This window comes from Zalophus californianus, chromosome 4 (assembly GCF_009762305.2).
Source record: "Zalophus californianus isolate mZalCal1 chromosome 4, mZalCal1.pri.v2, whole genome shotgun sequence".
Taxonomy (NCBI): Eukaryota; Metazoa; Chordata; class Mammalia; order Carnivora; family Otariidae; genus Zalophus; species Zalophus californianus.
Genome location: NC_045598.1, coordinates 140,949,356 through 140,962,736, shown reverse-complemented (window position 1 = coordinate 140,962,736; position 13,381 = coordinate 140,949,356). Strand labels below are relative to the sequence as shown.

Sequence of the window (13,381 nt, the reverse complement as noted above, 5' to 3'; positions counted from 1 at the left end):
GACAGAGAGAGCATAAGCAAGATGAGAGACAGAGGGAGAGGGAGAAGCAGACTCCCCATTGAGCTGGGAGCCTGACATGGGGCTCCATCCTAGGACCTGGGATCATGACCTAAGCCAAATGCAGACACTCAACCATCTGAGCCATCCAGGCGCCCCTAAAGTAAAAAGTGATTTACCTGTATTTTTGAATATGGCAAAATATGGCAAAATAAATATTTTCCAGTTTTTAAAGGTGAACAACGTAGAGGAACATTAAAAAGGAAAAAAAAAGTTAAAGATCTTAACTCCCTATGTACTGATTTTTCTGTAGAAAGGATCCTGGTAAAGAAAATGTCATTTTTTTCAATATGTACACAAGTAATTAAGCTTTTGGATTGTATTCCTTACTAATAACCATTTTTTTTTCTTTAACATTAAATGAAGAGCACACTTTTTTCAATCTTAATAATGACAAATATCATCCTCCTCAGTCCCCACTCACATATTATGTCTCTTTATATCTGAATATGGATAATCTTCACAAATCCCTGTTTTACAAGGATTGTTATCAGTTATAGCAAGACAGTTATTTTTATATCATAGATATTTCTGACTTTTTTTTTGCAAAATGATTTGAGCTTACATCATGTTTGCATCTAAGGACTATTGTCTTGTTGCATATCCCGTGATACAAAACACATTTAAAAAATATTGAGTTCATCTAATAGCCAGTGATGAATTCTTGATGGCTAAGCAGACTTAAGATTTTTTTAATTTAAACACATTGAATAAAACAATTAAAAAAATAAGGAAAAGATAGTAGCCACTAACATAATTTAGCATCTTCAACAAACTCTTTAAAACTGCTTTAATATCCTTAAAAGCCTATTACAAAAGCAAAAAGGTCCAGTATCAATTATAGCAAGGGGTCATATTTTTCCTTTGTAGGATAAAAATGAGCCTTAAGTCTGCTTAGCCATCAAAAATTCATTAGTATATTGATCTCCTTCATTTCTAACACATATATATGCATATATACATTTACATTTAAAAATTATTAAATTGTAATATTCATCTTGATTTTTGTTCAATTGTGTCTTAATCTCGAAGATATCAAGTCAGAGCTGATGAAACTTGGCAATGAGCTAGTCTTTGGGAAGTAATATAAAGATAGCTTGATGATAATAGAGAATGAAACCTGAACTAAGAACAACAACAAAAATCCAAGGAAAAATGGGAAAGGTAGGAAATGAAACAGGAGAATATGTGCATTTCTGAAGTTTAGGGGTGATTTTGGAGGAAAGGAAAATATGAATCATGTGGTAATTGTCCAATCTTTGAGCCATGATTCTTTGGAGGTGTTATTTTCACTTTAAACTTAAAGAATTAATTTGGAAGACTCAAAACAGAACTAAATGGATTTACAATCAAGGTATTAACAGCTTAATGGAAACTTACAAACACAGTCTATACACCTTATTTCATGGAACTAGCCTAAAGAGATTTTTAAGCAACTTGACCACAAGTTTGACTTCAGTGTCATTTGAAATTATTTTCAGATATAAGTGGATGAAATAGCATGTTGAAGAAAATAAAACATCAAAAGGATACAACCAAATATTTAGCAGGATCTAATTATTTTTCCCTTTAGAGCAGCCATAAGGGTCAACATGTGCAGGGCTTAAGTTAGTGAGAATGACCTGAACGAACTTTCCTAGTGTTTGCCTTCTGTAAGATGCTTGTTTGAAAAACATTTGAAATATGCTTAATTTGTAAATCCAGACACACAGCAAAGTTAGTCCACTTTGTTTCTGGCTTCGTACCACTTCTGCTGAGAGCTGCTCTGTGTGCTATCAAATTAATAAACATTTCCCACTTGGGGCAGAGCTCTGAAGCCAGAATAGACCAAGGCCATGCGGTATTGAATGATAATTTAAGAGTAAACAAGACTAGCATAATTTATCTCTTCAACTTGAACAGTTTAAAATATAATATTCACATAGTGATACTATCAGAAATATATCTAAACATTTCTCAGACTTTATCAACAGTGCATTCAGACAATGAGTAAAGAGTAGTAAGGCATCACTCAGTGGCATCAATATTTTTTATCCAATCAAACCAGAGTTAGTATTTATCTAGCTGCTGTGTTTCCCAGTTTTGCTTTTGTCCGAGTGACTGTAGAAGTTGGCTGACACTGTCTTACGTTATATACTAGCATGACTACACAATAGAAAAAGACAATAGAAAACTCATTATGACTATTTTCTATGCTTTTTACCAAATTTATCATCAAGTCGAAGAAATAGACTGAGTTGGGAATATAGCTTCTAACCCAATAAATGGAACAATAGAACTGTCCCCTGCTGGGAGCTACTGGGCACATGTGACAATTCAAATTTAAGTTCATTTTTTAAAATTAAAAATTCTGTTCCTCAGTCATATAAGCCACAGTGCTGTCAATAGTCATATGTGACTAGGGGCCACTATATTGAACTGGGCAGATATAGAATATATACATGAAATTAAGAAAATCCTATTGGGCAGTATTGCTAAAATCAATAGTACATTGATCAGGGTTGTTCTTCACTCCTTTTCTACTCTGCAATGCCTGCTTTGCTAGAGATGCAATTGATTCAGAGCGATTGGATACTGTTTTCTTCATGCCCTACTGAGCATTTCAAAGTCATGTTCTGGTGCCAGGAATTTATCATCTATTCCGAATTACTACTCTTCTGCCATTTCCTACCTAGGAGATCATTGCAGGTTGTACTTATAATTTTTTTATTCCGTTAATTTAACTGTGTGCTTTATATAATGTATTCATAAGTCTGAAATGAAAGATTTGGCTTTTACCTGCATATATTCATTTTAGTTCTAGAAACTTTGGGAAAGTGTAACCTTGTATGTTATTGCCAATTATTGATTTTCTGGTTGTAGAAATTTTATTAATGCATCATTCTGTATCCAATTATATATGGGTTAGTCTAAAATAGATTATAGAGAAATTGATTAGTTTGGGGGCATCAGTGTTCATTATGTGTCTCAGTCCATAATTGTAAATACAGTTTTTGTCATTTTAAAAATTGTAACCAATGCTGAGATTGGTTTTCTTGAGAAATACAAAAACAATATTTTCTTCCACCAGTGGAATAAAAGAGAATGAAATGTTTTAATATTCTAGCTTAAGTCTAAAAGGCAAAACATGTTTGGTATCAAGTGTGAATCAACCTCATACAAAGGTATTTGAGGTTGACCCCTACCATGAAGAAAAAAGATATTATTGAATCTCAAGCTTAGGGAAATGAAGTTGTTATTATGGTATAAAACTTCTGTTTTAGACATTTCTAGACTATTCATTTCTTTTCATGTTTGACTTTTAATACTTTCAATCATACATTGATTTATAAATTATGTTTTGTAAATTATGTTTTAAACATCCATATAAGCATAAGTGACAATAACTGATCAAAAATGTGATAGACTGGAATAAGTAGATTTTTTAAATTAAGATGTTATTTTATTCATTCAGAACATATATCTCCATATATATGTTGTGATGAACTGTGAAAGCATTATTATTACAATTTTTCCACAACTCTTTATTTTTATGCCATTTGCTAGTGTCCTCTCATATTGACTCAGCTTGAACGTGTGACTTGTATTGGTTAATATTATAGTTCACAAACTTGAGTGAAACAGAGACTTGAAAAACCTCTTGTACATTTTTACTTTGTCTTCCCTGCATGTGGTTGCCATGGGGAATATCTGGGCTAGTCTGTCAAAATAATATGACAGATGCATAGAGGAGATTGTAATGACACATTTGAGTCCATTCTAGACCCGGTGGCACCCAGCTGACCTGCCAGTTGACCAAAGACCCATGAGCAAGCCCAGCTGAGATGAGTCAAGCCAGGCCCTTAGCAGAATCACCCAGCTGACCCATAGACTCATCAGCAGAAAGGAACATTTATTAGCATATGCCATGGAAATTTGTGGTTGTTTATTATCCAGCATTATTATGGTAATAGATAAATGATACTGGGGCTAAAATCAGAACAAAGCCAATCAATGTACACCGTTGTTACATTTCACTAGGCATTCTATATTTCCTCCTGAAATCCTTATCTCATATCATATAGAGTGGTGTTCTTTCTGTATGATTAGAAGTAATGGGTTCTCTGGATTTATTTCTATTCTCCAAAAAAAAAACTCCATTCCAGGAAATAATTCAAATTCCAGTAAAAATACTATTAACATTTGATATTTAAATTTGCAGTTCTCTTTTCAAAAATACTAGAAATTCTGCTTTTCATTTTTTCAAATTTAATTTAATATTCTATTTATTTGTATTTATATTTATTTTATTTTTATTTATTGGAATTCACATTTATTTTATATTTATTTAATTTTTATTTGGCATAGCTAGTGATAATTTTATGTATTTCTTTATATATATCATAAAAATAATTTCATAGTTTCAATGCTTCTCTAATTTTGTTTTATTTCTCAAACTCCTCAAGTTCATTATCTGAGTTCTATATACACTTGCGCACTCCCTACTCATTCTCTTACCTGACTCCTCCGTATAATTCAAATGTTCTACCAAAAAAAGTCAGCTTTCTAATTCTCAAATCCAGAGGATTCATTTTGGTTGACTGTCCTTTATGTGATCTGATAGAGCTCTCCACTCCCTGGGTGAACCATGACATAATTCTCTCACATTCTCTTTGTCTTATTTCAGTTATGGGTAGTTCTCTGTTTTCTTCTTCATTTAACCATTATTTATTTTCCGCCAGCATTTTGTCCTTGGTTCTCTTTTCACTCCACCTGAACTCTCAGTGCAATTTCATAGCTTCCTCTGACTTTAACTACCACCTATATCCTGATTATCCTTTTTTTAAAAAAAGATTTTATTTATTTATTTGAGAGAGAAAGAAACAGCATGACAAGGGAGAGGGCCAGAGGAAGAAGCAGGCTCCCTGATGAGCAGGGAGCCTGATGCATGACTCAACCCCAGGACTCTGGGATCATGACCTGAGCCAAAGGCAGTCACTTAACCAACTAAGCCACCCAGGCGCCCTATATCCTGATTATCCTTAAATCTGAATCTCCGTCCTGATAATGGGTTCTGAGCTCTAAACTGATCATTTGAGGGCCAAAATGAAATTTCTATGTCCTTTCGACCCGATCCACTTCTTTACATTTCCTACTTTAGTGAATGGCATCTCTAACAGCTTTGACCTAAAACAGAAACTCAGAAGGCACTGAAAATTCCCACCTCTCCTTTCATGTCCGCCTCCATTGAAGGAGCCCTGTGCATCCACACCATGCAATGTATCTTCTATATGCCTCTTCCCTGTGAAAGCTTCTACCTTAACTTTACCCTAATAATTCTCATTTAAATTGTTTAAAGAGCTTCCATCTATTTCTTTTCTTGCCATTTTTAAGCTTTTTAAACTAACCTTCAAAATTTGCCAAATTTATCTTTCCAATATACATATCTGAGCATGCTATTCCACACTTAAAATTTCTCTGTGACTCTCAAATACATGAAGTATAACATTCCAACCTTTATACTGAGATGAATAGTCAACTGAAATTTGAATAACACAACAAACTAAATATGCACGTGCATGACTACCTTCTTTCTGTTCTTCCAGGACAAATCCCAGGGTGTATATGCATAAGTTTAAAGTGTGTGTGTGTGTGTGTGTGTGTGTGTGTGTGTGAGTGATGGAGAGAGACCGAGAGAGAAAAGTGTTAACAATGCTAGAAAACCAGAAAGTCTGCTCCAAGAAATTATGTGGGCTTTCTGGAAGATGGATGGAAGATGGCAATCAAATACATAGAAGAAAAATTGAGTGCTGTGAATTGTGCAAGACTGATGAATCACAGATCTGTACCTCTGAAACAAATAATGCAATATATGTTAAGAAAAAAAAAAGAAGAGGAAGATAGCAGGAGGGGAAGAAGGAAGGGGAGTAAATCGGAGAGGGAGACGAACCATGAGAGACGATGGACTCTGAAAAACAAACCGAGGGTTCTAGCGGGGAGGGGGTGGGGGGATGGGTTAGCCTGGTGATAGGTATTAAAGAGGGCACATTCTGCGTGGAGCACTGGGTGTTATGCACAATGAATCATGGAACACTACATCAAAAACTAATGATGTGATGTATGGTGATTAACATAACAATAAAAAATTCCAGTGGAAATCAGAGTTTCAGATTTGTGGAGAAATGCCGCAAAGTGTGAAAGATGATTACAGGACAATTCTGTTTCTGGTGGAGTAAACTTTAGGTGCAACAGGGATCCAGAAGCAAACACAGAGGAATTAATTGAAGTAATGCTTTTTTTTTTAAAGATTTTATTTATTTGACACAGAGAGACATAGCAAGAGAGGGAACACAAGCATGGGGAGCGGGAGAGGGAGAAGCAGGCTTCCTGTGGAGCAGGGAGCCCTATGCGGGGCTCGATCTCAGGGCGCTGGGATCATGACCTGAGCCAGAGGAGCTGGGTCAATATGATTCCAGTGTTTATGCTTTTAATAAAAAGATACTTCTGGAAGTAACAAAGAAGAGCATTGCTAGTTTCAAAATAGAATCTCCACTTACTATTAAAAACATAGTATTGATCAGTTAAAGGTCATGCTAGAAATAAAATAGAACACCAGAGCTATATATAAGTATATCCTTGTAATGTATAAGCCAAGTGTAGTTCAACTTCATTTGCTAAGCTCTGATGCAGTTGTGCACACAGTTGATCTAATTTTGTCGTTGGTTATAAAGTCAGAATAATTGGATCTGATATTCTGAAGACCACCAGTTCACTTTGGCTATTTAACACTAAGCTCGACATCTGCAGGTATTAACTAAACAAATAAACTTTGGCAAAAAGGCAAACTTTCATTTAAGAAATGGGGAAAAAAATCCCCTAATATAAGCAACTAGATAATGAATAGACATTTGAAATCTTCTTTGCACATTGGTAAATTACTCCTCCTCAAATCAAATGCTCTTGCTCTAACGTATAAAATAGATTTTTGAGTGTCAAGTTTTTGCCAGTACCTCATTGTTGAATAATTTTCTAGATTATATGACTCCCGACCCTGGTGTGTGATACACACACACACACACACACACACACACACACACACACACATTGACTAACTAACCAGAATCATTTTCTGTTTCTTGTAACCAAATATATTATTATCCTGATCTTAGAAAAAACTTTTCACCTACATGAAAGTAGCAATGGGTCAGATAGAATGACTCATGCCTGGAGGCAAAAATCAATCTTAAAATTGAATGAAATCTTTAATTGAACAATTATTTGTTGAAAACTAAACAGTAGTACATCTCTGATAGAGGCACCAACATGGATTTTTTCTTCCTTTTGTATTCTGATACAGCAGTATCATTCAAGCTACTTCTTTGACAAAATATAAAATTTATAAAAAGTAAGTGTGTGTAATATGTACTTTTTGGTATCTTAGGGACTGTTTCTTACCTGATTCTGAATCTGTTGAACTGATTCAAGAAAAGTTCTTTTGATGAGCTCTGTGGGATAGAGAGCAAATAAAAACCGGAGCTATTGTTCTTTACCCCAGGTAAACATTGTCTTAACATCAGCTAACAACTATCTTAAGAACAGTTGAAGAACATACTCAGCATTAAGGCCTCCCTGCCTAGTGAGATTGTCTCATTACTATGGCAGTTTGAATCTGTGAAAATGGGGGGCGGATATCTTATTCTGCCTCTATAGCCAATGTAATGTAATTAGGGTGATGTGGAATTGTTTAATTGTGAATGTCAAAACACAACAGGATACCTGCAGAACCAGAAAATAAATGTGGGCTGTTTTATTTATAGGCAAAAAAAAAGGTTAAATGCCACTCCAGATGAAACCAATTATAAAATCTTTTTTTTTTCTGGATGTTTATACTAGTAAATTTAATGTAAATTCACATTCCTGTAGGTTTTTCCTCTAGGGAAAACAGAGGAACAGATATCCAATATACTAAATAATGATATTACTTAGCAGAAAGGACCTTTTAAAGAATTTACATGTCTAGTTACCTTGAAATAAAATTTGGAAATGAGGAAAATTTTATTTTTGTCATTTTAATATGTGGAAGAAGTTTTCATTTAAAAGTGATATATTTGAAGAAGAAACAAAAAGCATATATCTTTACCATGTCAGAAGATAAATATTACTCCATCCATATATGCCTGACTTGTTTGCTTGATATTTCATAATTAAAATTAAAATATGCTGTTTAATATATAATACCACATGATAAATACATACCACCTTCACACATTTATTATTACTTTTAAAATTGTTATTACTCTGCTTTATATTAATAAATATAAATGGGTGCATGTTTTAGAAAATGTAATTTAGTAATGCAATTTCTAAATTGAAGTAATAAGCAAAAAAATTAAATCCTACTAATAACATAAGATGCAGGGTGCCTGGGTGGCTCAGTTGTTTAAGTGACTGCCTTCGGCTCAGGTCATGATCCTAGAGTCCCGGGATCGAGTCCCGCATCGGGCTCCCTGCTCAGTGGGGAGGCTGCTTCTCCCTCTGACCCCCTTCCCTCTCATGCTCTCTCTCACTTTCTCTCTTTCTCAAATAAATAAATAAAATCTTTATAAAAAAATAACATAAGATGCAGGGAAATCTTATTTTTTTAAATAATTGAGGTATAATTGACATATAACATTATATTAGTTTCACATCTACAACATCATGATTTGATATTTGTATGTATTGCAAAATGATCACCATGGTAGGTCTGGTTAACATCCATCACCATACATTGTTATAATTTTTTTCTTGTGATGAGATATTCTAAGAAATCATTTCTAATTTGTAATTTTGCTGTTGAAAGATATATTGAAGACACTGAAGAAAATGCTTCATTCATACAGAATGAAGATTAAGAGACATGTCTTTCGGGAATTTTCTTACTAAGAATTAGATATGTTAAATACATATAGATTAAATTGCTGAATACTAAGCAGCATAGCCATAAACTTTTAAAGTATAAAGCATACCTATTTCACAAAATGAGTCTGATCCTTGACTCACAAACTGTAGCCTGTTGTGGATCCTTCAGTCAATAATGTGATACGGCCCTGTACTTCTGAAACAAATAACGCAACATATTTTAAGAAAAAAGAAAAAGAAGAAGATAGCAGGAGAGGAAGAATGAAGGGGGGTAAGTCAGAGGGGGAGACGAACCATGACAGATGATGGACTCTGAAAAACAAACTGAGGGTTCTAGAGGGGAGGAGAGTAGGGGGATGGGTTAGCCTGGTGATGGGTATTAAAGAGGGCACATTCTGCATGGAGCACTGGGTGTTATGAACAAACAATGAATCATGGAACACTACATCAAAAACAAATGATGTAATATATGGTGATTAACATAACAATAAAAATAATAAAAAAATAAGGCTGTAGACAGCTATCATTTACTAATTAATCCACCTACAAATTAATTAGGTATGGTAGGGGGTTGTTAGTTCCCCATTTTACAGATGAGGAAGCAAAGGTAGGAAAGGTTAAGATAACATGCCATAAGCCTCAGTTAATGAAGGCACATTATACTTACTAGTGCCATTCTCTGAATGAGACACCAGACTGAATCGTTAATCCTTTTAATTTTACTGTGCAGTTGTTAGGGGAAAGGTACAATTATCCTTATTTTACCTTTAAGGAGAATGAACTGCTGTCGCATAAATGGTTTGCCCAGGGTATTTGGCAGTGTTTAGAATTAGGCTCAACTTTTTATTTCATAAAAGTTATTTTTTGTCTTGTGTCAGCATAATAGACTTTTTGCTAACCAAAGTTTTAGAATTTAGAAGCAAATGAAAGTGTTTTTGATATCCTGTCCTGATCTCTGACCATTACCTAACACTTTCTTCCAGCAGTTTCTTTTTTTAGCCCCCAAGATTTTATTTATTTATTTTTTAGAGAGAAATAGAGAGAGGGAGCATGAGTGGGGGGAGGAGCAGAGGGAGAAAGAGAATCCCAAGCAGACTCTACACTCAGCGTAGAGCCTAACATGGGGCTTGATCCCAGGACCCCAAGATAATGACCTGAGCCAAAATCAAGAGTTAGACACTTAACTGACAGAGCCACTCAGGTGCCCCTCCAGTGTTTTCAAAGAATGAATCAATTTTTAAAATAGTACATTAAAAGGATTATTCACCACGACCAAGTGGGATTTATCCCTGGGCTGCAAGGTTGGTTCAACATCCACAAATCAATCAATGTGATACAATACATTAATAAAAGAAAGAATAGGAACCATATGATCCTCTCAACAGATGCAGAAAAAGCATTTGACAAAGTACAGCATTCTTTCTTGATCAAAACTCTTCAGCGTATAGGGATAGAGGGTACGTACCTCAATATCATAAAAGCCATCTATGAAAAACGCACAGCGAATATCATTCTCAATGGGGAAAAACTGAGAGCTTTTCCCCTAAGGTCAGGAACACGGCAGGGATGTCCACTATCACCACGGCTCTTCAACATAGTGTTAGAAGTCCTAGCCACAGCAATCAGACAACAAAAAGAAATAAAAGGCATCCTAATTGACAAAGAAGAAGTCAAACTCTCACTCTCTGCAGATGCTAGGATACTTTATGTGGAAAACCCAAAAGACTCCACCCCAAAACTGCTAGAACTCATACAGGAATTCAGTAAAGTGGTAGGATAGAAAATCAATGCACAGAAATCAATGGCATTCCTATACACCAACAGCAAGACCGAAGAAAGAGAAATTAAGGAGTTGATCCCATTTACAATTGCACCCAAAACCATAAGATACCTAGGAATAAATCTAACCAAAGAGGCAAAGAATCTGTACTCAGAAAACTATAAAATACTCATGAAAGAAATTGAGGAAGACACAAGGAAATGGAAAAACGTTCCATGCTCATGGATTGGAAGAAAAATATCGTGAAAATGTCAATGCTACCTAGAGCAATCTACACATTTAATGCAATCCCTATCAAAATACCATCCACTTTTTTCAAAGAAATGGAACAAATAATCTTAAATTTGTATGGAACCAGAAAAGACCCCGAATAGCCAGAGGAATATTAAAAAAGAAAAGCAAAGCTGGCGGCATCACAATTCCGGACTTCAAGCTCTATTACAAAGCTGTCATCATCAAGATAGTATGGTACTGGCACAAAAACTGACACGTAGATCAATGGAACAGAATAGAGACCCCAGAAATGGACCCTCAACTCTATGGTCCACTAATCTTTGACAAAGCAGGAAAGAATGTCCAATGGAAAAAAGACAATCTCTTCAACAAATGGTGTTGGGAAAATTGGACAGCTACATGCAGAAGAATGAAACTGGACCATTTCCTTACACCACACACAAAAATAGACTCAAAGTGGTTGAAAGACCTCAATGTCTAGATTTGAAATCCAAATCTAGGTGGTGGCAGATTCAGTATCTGGTGGAAGCCCACTACCTGGTTCATAGACAGCGATCTTCTCCCTGTGTCCTTCAATGTTGGAAGAGAGAGGGATCTCTCTGAAGCTTCTTTGAAAAGGGCACTAATCTCATTCATGATGACCCCATCTTCATGACCTGATAACTCTCCAAATCTCCCAACTCCTATTACTGTTACATTGGGGGTTAGGTTTTAATATATGAATTTGGGGGGGATACATACATTCAACCTATATAGCACCAAAGGCAATGAGCATTGGTCTAAGTATCTGAGAAATGTTATGTGCAGCCTGTATGAAGCATTTAAGTTTAACACTGATCTTAATTATACAACTTAACTCTAATACTGATTGCCGATGATGAAAGTTTATTATATATTAATCAAAATATTTTTAAAAGATACAAAATTGCTTTGAATAGCCACATGAATATCTTTTCCCTGATCATTAACTCTAATATTTAGTTCTGTGTCTTTGGGCATTGTTGAGAGTATTTAATCACTAAATATAGAGAATAAATACATGCTTTAGAAAAGGCAATTAATTTATACTTAACATTAAAGAAAAAAACTTTTCATGCATTAACTGAAACACCAAAATAATAATAAAATCATACATTTTTAGAGCTAGAATAAATTAAGACTTCTTTTTTATTCCTTTTTTTAAAAGAATATTGAACATTTGGAAAATGACTTGTTCAAGACTGCACAATTAGAGCTAGAAATTTGTAGGGTTTCCAACCTTTTAAATGAGTACTTTTTTCAGGTCAAATAAAAGTAAAATGTAATGAATATAATACCCAGAGAAATTGGATGAGGATTTGTCTTATAAAGCATATGTATTAACTAATTGCTCTGAACTGAAACAAGTTTTAAATCCTCCACATAAGCAGTAGCAGGTCGTCCCTTTCAAAGAGTGAAGTTAATATAATCAGACCAAAAATGTAAATGCCTTTACATTTGCCTTCTTTTTCAAATATCTTTACTGTTTTAATCTTTTAAAATTTTAATTTTACATTTTTTTTAAGTTTTTAATCACCCAGTGCTCATCATGACAAGTGCACCCCTTAATCTCCATCACCAGCTCCACTTATCCACCCACCCATGTCCCCTCTGGTAACAGTTTGTTCTCCATAGTTAAGAATCTATTTCTTGCTTTGTCTCTCCCTCGCTCTTTTTTCCATCTTTGCTTATTTGTTTTGTTTATTAAATTCCACATATGAGTGAAATTATATGGTGCTTGTCTTTCTCTGACTTAATTCATTTAGCATGATTCTCTCTAGCTCCGTCCATTTCATTGCAAATGGCGAGATTTCATTCTTTTTTATGGCTGAATAATATTCCATTGTATGTATATACCACCTCTTCTTTACCCATTCATTAATCAGTGGACATTTTCATATCTTGGCTATTGTAAATAATGCTGCTATAAACATAGGGATGCATGTATCCCTTTTAATTAGTGTTTTTATATTCTTTGGGTAAATACCCAGTAGTATGATTGCTGGATTGCAGGGTAGTTCTATTTTTAACTTTTTGGGGAAACTCCATACTGTTTTTCAGAGTGGCTGCACCAGTTTGCATTCCCACCAATAGTGCACAGGGTATCTTTTTTCTCCCCATTCTTGCCAACTCCAGTTGTTTCTTGTGTTGTTGGTTTTAGCCCTTCTGACAGGTGGGAGGTGATACCTCACTGTAGTTTTGATTAGCATTTTCCTGATGGTAAATGATCATGAGCATTTTTTCTTATGTCTGTTGGACATCTTCTTTGGAAGAAATGTCTGTTCATGTCTTCTGCCCTTTTTTAAATTGGATTATTTGTTTTTTGGCTGTTGAATTTTACAAGTTCCTTATATATTTTGGATACTAACTCTTTACTGGATATGTTATTTGCAAATATCTTCTTCAATTCAG

The 13,381-nt window shown here is 34.7% G+C and overlaps 1 long non-coding RNA gene across 1 annotated transcript; it reads right to left on the bottom strand.

Moving 5' to 3' along the window:
• Positions 1-6,386: 6,386 nt before the first annotated feature.
• Positions 6,387-9,291, bottom strand: LOC113908314. Its single transcript, XR_003515416.2, has 4 exons — positions 9,232-9,291; positions 9,045-9,133; positions 7,492-7,541; positions 6,387-6,540 (listed from the first exon to the last, which is right to left on the bottom strand). It is a non-coding gene; the product is annotated as an uncharacterized LOC113908314 (long non-coding RNA).
• Positions 9,292-13,381: the final 4,090 nt, after the last annotated feature.